This window comes from Ochotona princeps, chromosome 1, assembly GCF_030435755.1.
Source record: "Ochotona princeps isolate mOchPri1 chromosome 1, mOchPri1.hap1, whole genome shotgun sequence".
NCBI classification, from domain to species: Eukaryota; Metazoa; Chordata; class Mammalia; order Lagomorpha; family Ochotonidae; genus Ochotona; species Ochotona princeps.
In genome coordinates, this window is record NC_080832.1 from 130099448 (window position 1) to 130107749 (window position 8302).

At 47.7% G+C, this 8302-nt stretch overlaps 1 non-coding gene across 1 annotated transcript; it reads right to left on the reverse strand.

The window, feature by feature from the left end:
- Positions 1 to 2402: 2402 nt before the first annotated feature.
- Positions 2403 to 2504, reverse strand: LOC118758394 (U6 spliceosomal RNA). The gene has a single exon (XR_004995689.1). It is a non-coding gene; the product is annotated as a U6 spliceosomal RNA (small nuclear RNA).
- Between the last annotated feature and the right edge of the window lie 5798 nt (positions 2505 to 8302).

Consider the following 8302-nt stretch of genomic DNA (forward strand, 5'->3'; position numbering starts at 1 on the left):
CTCGCCGCCGGGTGGCCAGCAGGCAGAGCCTGGCACTATTTGGTGCACTGGCCGCCCATAGCCAGGGACCCCCTCACTGCCTTGCGGCGGTGGTCTTGGCATGCTGAGTCCTTGTTCTCGGATCCGGCCCGGCTGGGCCGCCCCCCCAGGGCCGCCCCAAGCCCTGGGGGGCAGCGAGCCGCCTCTTGGCCAGCCAAGGTTCCAAACCCTCCCCCACTCGCCCCACCTCTAGCTTATGGCCGAGGGGCAGAGCTAGCCCTCTAGCCCCGGTCCAGAGGTTCCCTCGTGGTGGGCTTACCCAGGGGGAGGTGGTAGCTCTTGGGCCTGGGAAATAGCCAGGGACCCCCTCACTGCCTTGCAGCGGTGGTCTTGGCATGCTGAGTCCTCGTTCTCGGATCTGGCCTGGCTGGGCCACACCCCCCAGGGCCTTTACCTTCATTTTTAAGAAACTTCTTCCTTTTCCAAAGCACGTTTGAAAGGCAAAGCAAGAGGAAGAGTGAGAGAAATAAAGAGAGAGAGGGAGAGATTTTCATCTGCAGATTCACTTTCTAAATGCTCACCATAGATGGGTCTGAGAAGCTGCAACTTCTTCGGGGTCTCCCATGTGGGTAGCAGGGACCAACTTCCACCACTTCCCAAGCACATTAGCAGGAAGCTGGACCGACAAGATGGAGAACCCAAGCAGGTGCTACTATACGGGATGCGTATACTTAACCCTCGCACCGCGATACCCACCCCAAGAACATTCTTCCCAACTGGGCATATATTTTCAGAAAGTAGACTCTGAACTTCCCACCATCTTTGCCAAAAGCAGACAGCCACCAAAGAATTCCTGAATCCAAAAGGACAAGACAACCAAACCCCATCTTTCCAATGCCTCTCCCTCCCCCTGACTCTAACCACCAAGGCCTAGATGTACCAAATGACCCTTTGTGAGGATTTCTGAAGGAGATGCAGTGGGGTGGCAGAATGCCATGCCAGCAATAGGAAGGTAAAGAGGCAGCAGGCAGCTGACGAAAGCACCAAACCTGACAACCATCCCACCTGGCCTCAGGCTCCCAGTGCAAAGAAACCAGAGCCTTCAGATTCACTGCAATTGCTCTTGGACTTGAAATGACTCCCTCCCCGCAAGCTCATAGGAAAATTCAATTAAAGGGTCTATCTACGAGGCAGCTGTGAGGAGGGATGACAGTGGGGAGGCCCGCACTGTCATAAAAAAAAAGAAAAGAGTCCTTCTCACAGAGCCTTTCCCCACTTATTGATGAGGCCCAGATCTTACCACTAGACTGCAATTCTCTCCAATTAGGTTAGCTGAACCAGCCACTTTCATCCGCCACTTTCAAAGGCAGGTGCATCCCAGCCTTGCTGGAGACTGCGTAGAAGCCGTCAGGGGCAGGAATGGAAGGGGTGGTGAGAGAGAGAGAGAGAGAGACAGAGAGGAACATGAGGCATCTGCTGATTTGGTGGTTGCATGATGCTCTGCTACCCTTTAAAACAACAAGATGTGACTCACAATATCATAATAATAAAGTGAATTTTGGTCAGGTCAGGCACTTTCTTTGGGCTTCAGTAAGGAATAAAGAGACAAGTTAAGTGTCGGTGGGGGGAATGGGTGAAATGGGGTGAGCTCCCAAGCCTTCTGTTTGGGTACGGGCTGCCCTCCTGCACTAGTGTTGGTTACTAGGGCCACAGGGCAGATAGTGGATCTACCATCTCTTAACTAAGGTGAGTTGTCAGGGCAGGCGCCTTTTCCTTCACTCACATTGCTTTGTAAGCCTTGTCAGCGAGCCACGTTAAGGCTGGTCTCCAACCAGCAGGTGCCCTGTCTCCTGGCGGTGTTGCTCAAGACTCCCGCCTTGTCCCTTCTGCTCTCTACTTCCTGTACACAGTGAAGAGGGCAGCACAACGAGAAGCAGCAGAGACAAGTGCTGCCTCAGGGATACAGGTGGGCAAGGTGCAGCCACTCTACGGAGGGAAGGCACAGGTGGGCAGGCCTGCACACACCAGTAGGGACTGATGCTGTGTGTGGTCATATTGACATGCCACAGGAGCACCAGAGCCAGTCCTTGTTGCTCTCCTACTCCAACTCAGCTCCCTGCTGATAGCCTGGAGAGCAGTAGAAGATAAACCAAGTGTCTGGGGCCCCTGTACTCACATGGGAGACTGAGAAGCTCCTGGCTTTGACTTGGCCCAGCCCTGATTTTGGCTGCCAGCTCCTCACTCTAACTCCTCTTTTCAAATAAACAAAATACATCTTAAAAAAAAAGAAGGGTCACCAGCCATATTGGATTAGCCTCCCCAACGTCACAACCTGATTGCACTTCATCACATCTCTGAAGAGCTTAATCTTTTTTCAATATTTTTTAAGAGTTAATTTAGCAGAATAATTTTTTTACATTCCAAAACATATTGATTGCTTCACAAATTGTCATCCTTGCACAAGGACCCTGCCAATCTTCTCAATATCCTTCCCATTTTAGCATTTGTGCTGCCGAATCAAGTGCAAGTTCACCTTGAAATGCAGTCAAGAGTTCACCTTGAAATCCTCGGTGATGAGGGTTAAGGCTCCACCACATGCATCATGGATTCTGCCCATTCAAGGAGGTCTCTTTTTTAAAGGTTTGTTTATTTTTATTGGAAAGACAGACTTACCAGAGAGAATCAGATACAGAGAGAAAGATGTGTCATCCAGGGGTTCACTCCCTAGGTGACTGCAATGGCCAGAGCAGAACTGATCCGAAACCAGGAGCCAGGAGCTTATTCCGGGTCTCTCATGCAGGTGCAGAGTCCCAAGGCTTTGGAACATACCCTATTACTTTCCTAGGCCACAGGCAAGTAGCTGGATAGAAAATGCAGCAGTTGGAACATGAACTGGTACACCTATGGGATCCCAGAATGTGCAAAGTGAGGATTTAGGTACTGAGTCATCACACTAGGCCCATGTCTGGATAGTTCTGCCTAAACACAGACAGCTTAATATCTTCACCGTAGGGGTTTTAGAACTTTGAGAAGGCATCCATCCAGTTTACAAGGGTTCAGGAATCTTTTAACAAAAGGTCTTTACTAGTCAGTATTTGTGTACTTGAGTTTTATGAAATAGGCTTTGAGATACTGCATATGACAATTAGGTGAAAATGGATGGGAGAGACGCCACTGCAAGAGCACCATTAATTTAATCAAGGTAGAGTTCAGGGAATCTCCTCATGACCCTGCAGCTGTTGCTAAGGCACCTCACACACACACACAATGATTGCAGCTTCCTGGCTTCCCCAGCTTCCATGGCCATAGGACCCGGCAGCACATCCTTCATCACAGGCAACCCAGCTTGACATTGCTTCCTCCCAGCCCTTGCCCAGTTGTTCTTCCTTCTTAAAATACCTCTTCTCACCTTAAAACTGTAGTGTCACAGAGGGAAAGAGAAGAAAGAATTCATTTTGGAAATTCCCCCTGACTTCTCTGCAGAGAGAAATGGTCTAAATTCAAGCTGCTGCCAGCCTGCCAGCATAGGGCAGTGCCACTGCAAAGCCATGTAATGAGTGAGCATAACACAGCCACATGCTGGGTCTATGCCTATACTGGTCATGTCCCCTGGAAGTAACTCTTCTCAGGAGCCCACAGGAAGCTCTTCTGTTTCCATCTTTATCCAACAGCCCAACCAAACCCCATTCTCCACTCTTGTCCCATTGTCTGTTTGACTGTGGTCCTTGCATGTCCTCCATGGCTGTGGATGTCCCAGAATGCCGTATACAGCTTCTGCACACAAGTCTCCTCTCTTCTGAGTGAGGAGTTGGTACAGAGAGGCCCATGATGACTGATGACCGTGAACTTCAGCTTCTCACTCGCCTTCCTTTCTCCACATGCTGGGACATTCCTGGGGTTTGGCTCCTCCCTGGAGAGGGAAGGGGAAAAGATTGAAGACTTGGATTTTCTTTCTGATTGCTTGGGTTGAAATCTGTTCTGCTCCTTTCAGTTATGGATCGTACCCATTCTGTTAATTTCCACTGGCTCTGTTACTTGGCTGTAAAATGGGGAGAACGAGAAAGTCAGGCAACACATGTCTGGGGAATCTTTTTTCACCAAGGGCCATTTGGATATTTATAACAGCATTCATGGACCATTAAAAAAAAAGTATCAACTTAAAAATTAGCTTGCTGTAGGTTTATTGAATTTTAAGCCCTTCCCGTGGTTGCCTTGGGAAGGCCAGAGCCAAAGATTTCACGAGTCTTACACAGCCTGCATGTTCTCCATTCCTGGTGTTAAGACATCCACAGTGGACACTGTGCCTGGGTTCCATACTCACTCTGCTGCTGACTCCAGATTCCTGCTAACAGACACCCCAGAGAGGAGTGCTGATGAGGCAAGTAATTAGATTCCTATTAGTTACGTGTGACACCCAGATTGAGTTCCCACCTCCTAGCCTTAGCTCCTGCCCTGGCCAGGGACCTTTGTTCTCTCTCTCTCTCTTTCTCTCTCTGCCTTTCAAAGTAATAAGTAACAATTTTTTGACCAGCATGATGGCATAGCAAGGCAATTCTCCATCTGCGGTGTTGTTAGGATACCGTATGGGTACCAGTTAGTGTTCTGGCTGCTTCACTTTCCATCCAGCTCCCTGCCCGTGGCCTGGAAAAGCAGCAGAGGATGGCCCAAGTTCTTGAGAGCATGTACCCATGTGAGAGACCAGGAAGAAGCTCCTGACTTCTGGCTTTGGATTGGGTCAGCTCTGGCTGTCACTACCATTTGGTGAGTGGTCCAGCACATGGGAGATCTGTCTCTCTATAACTCTTCCAAGTAAAAATAATTAAACCTTAAATAAATAACAATTTAAACTACATAAACAAAGTGGGCATAATGAGAAGCTGCTTCTTGAAGGAAGCTACAAGAAAGGATGTGCATGGTGAGTTCTTGATAGTGGTGTGGTGGTGGTGGTGGTGGTGATATTGATGGTAGTGGTGATGTAATAGTGGTGATGATGGTTTTAGTGGTGCTGTAGTAGTCATGGTGGTGATGGTGGTAGTGGTGGCATTGGTGTTGATAGCGGTGGTGGTGATGATGGTGGTGTTGGTGGTGATGGAGGAGGTAGCGGTGATGGAGGCGGTGGTAGTAGTGTTGGTGATGATGGTGGTGTTGATGATGGTGGTGATGGTGATGGTGGTAATGGTGGTGATGGTGGTGGTAGTGATGGCAGTGGTGATGGTGGTATTGATGATGGTGGTGATGGAGGTGTTGGTAGTAGTAGTGGTGGTGATGGCAGTGGTGATGGTGGTGTTGATGATGGTGGTGGTGGAGGTGGTGGAGGTGGTGGTAGTAGTGGTGGTGGTAATGGTAGTGGTGTTGATGGTGATGGTGGTGTTGATGGTGGTAATGGTGGTGTGATGGTGGTGGTGATGGTGGTGATGGTGGTGATGGTGGTGTTGATGATGGTGATGATGGTGGTGATGTTGGTGATGGTGGTGATGGTGGTGTTGATGATGGTGATGATGGTGGTAATGGTGTTGGTGGTGTTGGTGGTGTTGGTGATGGTGGTGATGGTGTTAGTGATGGTGGTGGTGGTATTGCTGTTGGTGGTGGTATCCTCTTATATCTCAAATGATTTGAGGGCCTTTTGATTTTTAACCAGTTGTCATTTGGAATATCTGAGCTCAGTCTCAGAGCTCACTGACGTCACGTTCTACCCATGTGTCTTCAAACAAGGCAATGTCTTTCCTCGGATGAGGAGTGGACAGCCACCTCCTGCTCTGATCTTAGGCCATCTCTAGAGTCATAGCTGGCAGCAGGGCTCCTGGCAGAGCTCAACTGGGATCTATTTCGGTGATTCTCCTGTTGGGAGTCCTTTGGAGTATTTTTTCTCATGATTGGCTCAAAAGTGGCTTTTGGTGGGTGGAGGGAGCAAAGGATAGGTAGGAGGAGTATTTGTGTGGTTGTCTGAATCAGATGAATCCAAGACAGATGGGGGAGAAACACAGCACGTTCTCCTTAACATGACACCAGGATCAGTTTGGAGTTAATGAGAAGAGGAAATAGAGGCTGATAGAGCTGTTTTCCTGCCACATTTCGTGCTTGGGGTTTGGAACCAGCCTGCTGTTGGGAAGGAAATGCTTCACGCACTTTGGCACTGACCTCAGTTCAGCTGTGGCCTTTCCAAAATGACCAATTGTGAGGACAGAAGGAACTGACGCCCAGACAGGGATATCGATCATCTGATGGGAACCACAGCTGTCGTGAGGATAGGGACTATCATTCAGGAGGCTTTGAGAGGCAGTCAGGCAGACCCTGCCAGACAAGCAGCAACACCGGACATAACCCCATTGAGTCAACCATGGCTCCTTCAGAAGATCCAAGTTTTAAGGTATCAGGACTCAAAACTATTTTGAAGCAGGAAGCTGCTCCAGAATCCTTAGGCGTGCTGGAGTCAGCATGCATTTCTGGTGAAATCTCTTTCTGCCTATGCATTCCCCTCAAGCATTGTTATCTACAAAACAGCTGTCAAGTGCAGTGGGTCGCTGAAATTCACTACCAAGTTCAAAGCATCCTGGATCTATGCTTTGTCATCCTGTATTCTACCTCCAGCCACCACTAATTCTAACTAAAGGAATCCTAAAGGAATGAATTTCTAATCATTCCTTTCAGCAAGCATGTGGTAAGTGCCTACTGGATGCCATGGACTGTGCTGGGTTCTAAGCTGGGTTCTTTTACAAGCAGTTTATTTTGGTCAGTTTAAACTGAAAAATGTTAAAAATCACACCTAAAATCACAGTCGAATATGAGAAGAAGTCTTGCTACTTGCAGGAAATAACCTGCATAGTGACTGTGAAATTGCAGAGATGAATCAAACAGTGGAAAATAGTATGGCTTGTTGGTGTGATAGTGTTGGAATAAATTGGCTGTATTTTGGAATTATAAGAGCTCAATATTCTTAGTAGTACAATTAATTATATGGAAAAACACAGATTGTAAAAAAATCATCATCTGGTACAACAGTAACAGTATGTGTCTACAATGAAAAGTGTATTGAACTACGAAAAGCTGCTCAGGCTTGTTCTTGGATATGTGTTCGTGGGAAGCCAGGCTCTGTTGCCTTGGTCTGGGGCTAAATGAGCCCAGACTGGGCCTATCACTTTCTAGTGTTCCTAAAATCATTTTCTGGAAATAAATCTTGCTTATCCTGCCTTTATATCCCTTGTTGGCTGCTTTTTATTTTATTTTATTGGAAAATGTAAAATTGATTTCTTTTCATTTTATTCACATGACAGAGACAGAAGAACAGAGAGAATATCTTTCATCTATTAGTTCACTCCCCAAATGCCCACAACAGCCTGAGCTAGACAAGGACGAAGGTCTCCCATCAAGATGACAGGGACCATCACCTGCTGCCTCCAGGGTGTCTGATAGCAGGGGGCTGAACTGCAAGTGGAAGAGACAGGACTCCCATCTGGGACTCCAGTCTGCCAGCTGGGCATCCCATGTGGTGACCTACTCACTGCACCAACTCCTGGGCCCAGTTCCTTGTTTTCAAAAACATGTTGTCCCTCTTTTCTGGGGATAGCATGGCTCTAGGGGTTATAAGACCTAAGCTTCATCCCTAGTTCTTTTATTTACTTGAGCAACTCCTGAGTTTTACTTATACTATCCCGTATCGACCTCTCTGTGTCACACTGAACCCTCTAGACGGCTCAAAAAATACCTCCTCTCCAAGTACCTGAGTGTGTACTGGTGCACCTTACCTCAAGCTCCTTTTAAAAACATTCATCCATTTGCTGTACATGGTTATTTGAAGGGCAGAGGAAGAGAGACAGAGATCTTCCACACGCTCGTTCATCCTACAAATGAGCACAATAGGCAGGGCCAAGTCGGGCTGAAGTCAGAAGCCAGCCAGCCCAAACCACATGTCCCCCCGTGGTGTCAGACTCAACCACTAGAGCCATTGCCTGCTCCACCCCCAGGGTGCCCAGTAGCAGAGTGAGCCTCAGAAGCCCCAGAAAACCTTCAGAAACAAGTGACTAACCAAGGATCAGGAAACAAGATCACTTGCAGACTTCTCAACAGCAACACTAGAATCTGGGCAACTGTGAAGAAGCACCTGCAGCAAAACCACATGGAAATGGTTTCAACTGAAAATTCTATTCCAGATATATGATCAATCAAGTGTGAGGATTGAACAAGAACATTTTCATATATTTAAGGCTTGCAAAATTTTCCCATTGCCTTGATGAAAAGCACCAAGACAGAATGAATTAAGAAAGGAAAAGGAAATGATGGAATCCCCTAGCAGGCGATGAAACAGATGACAGGTGTATAATAAAGC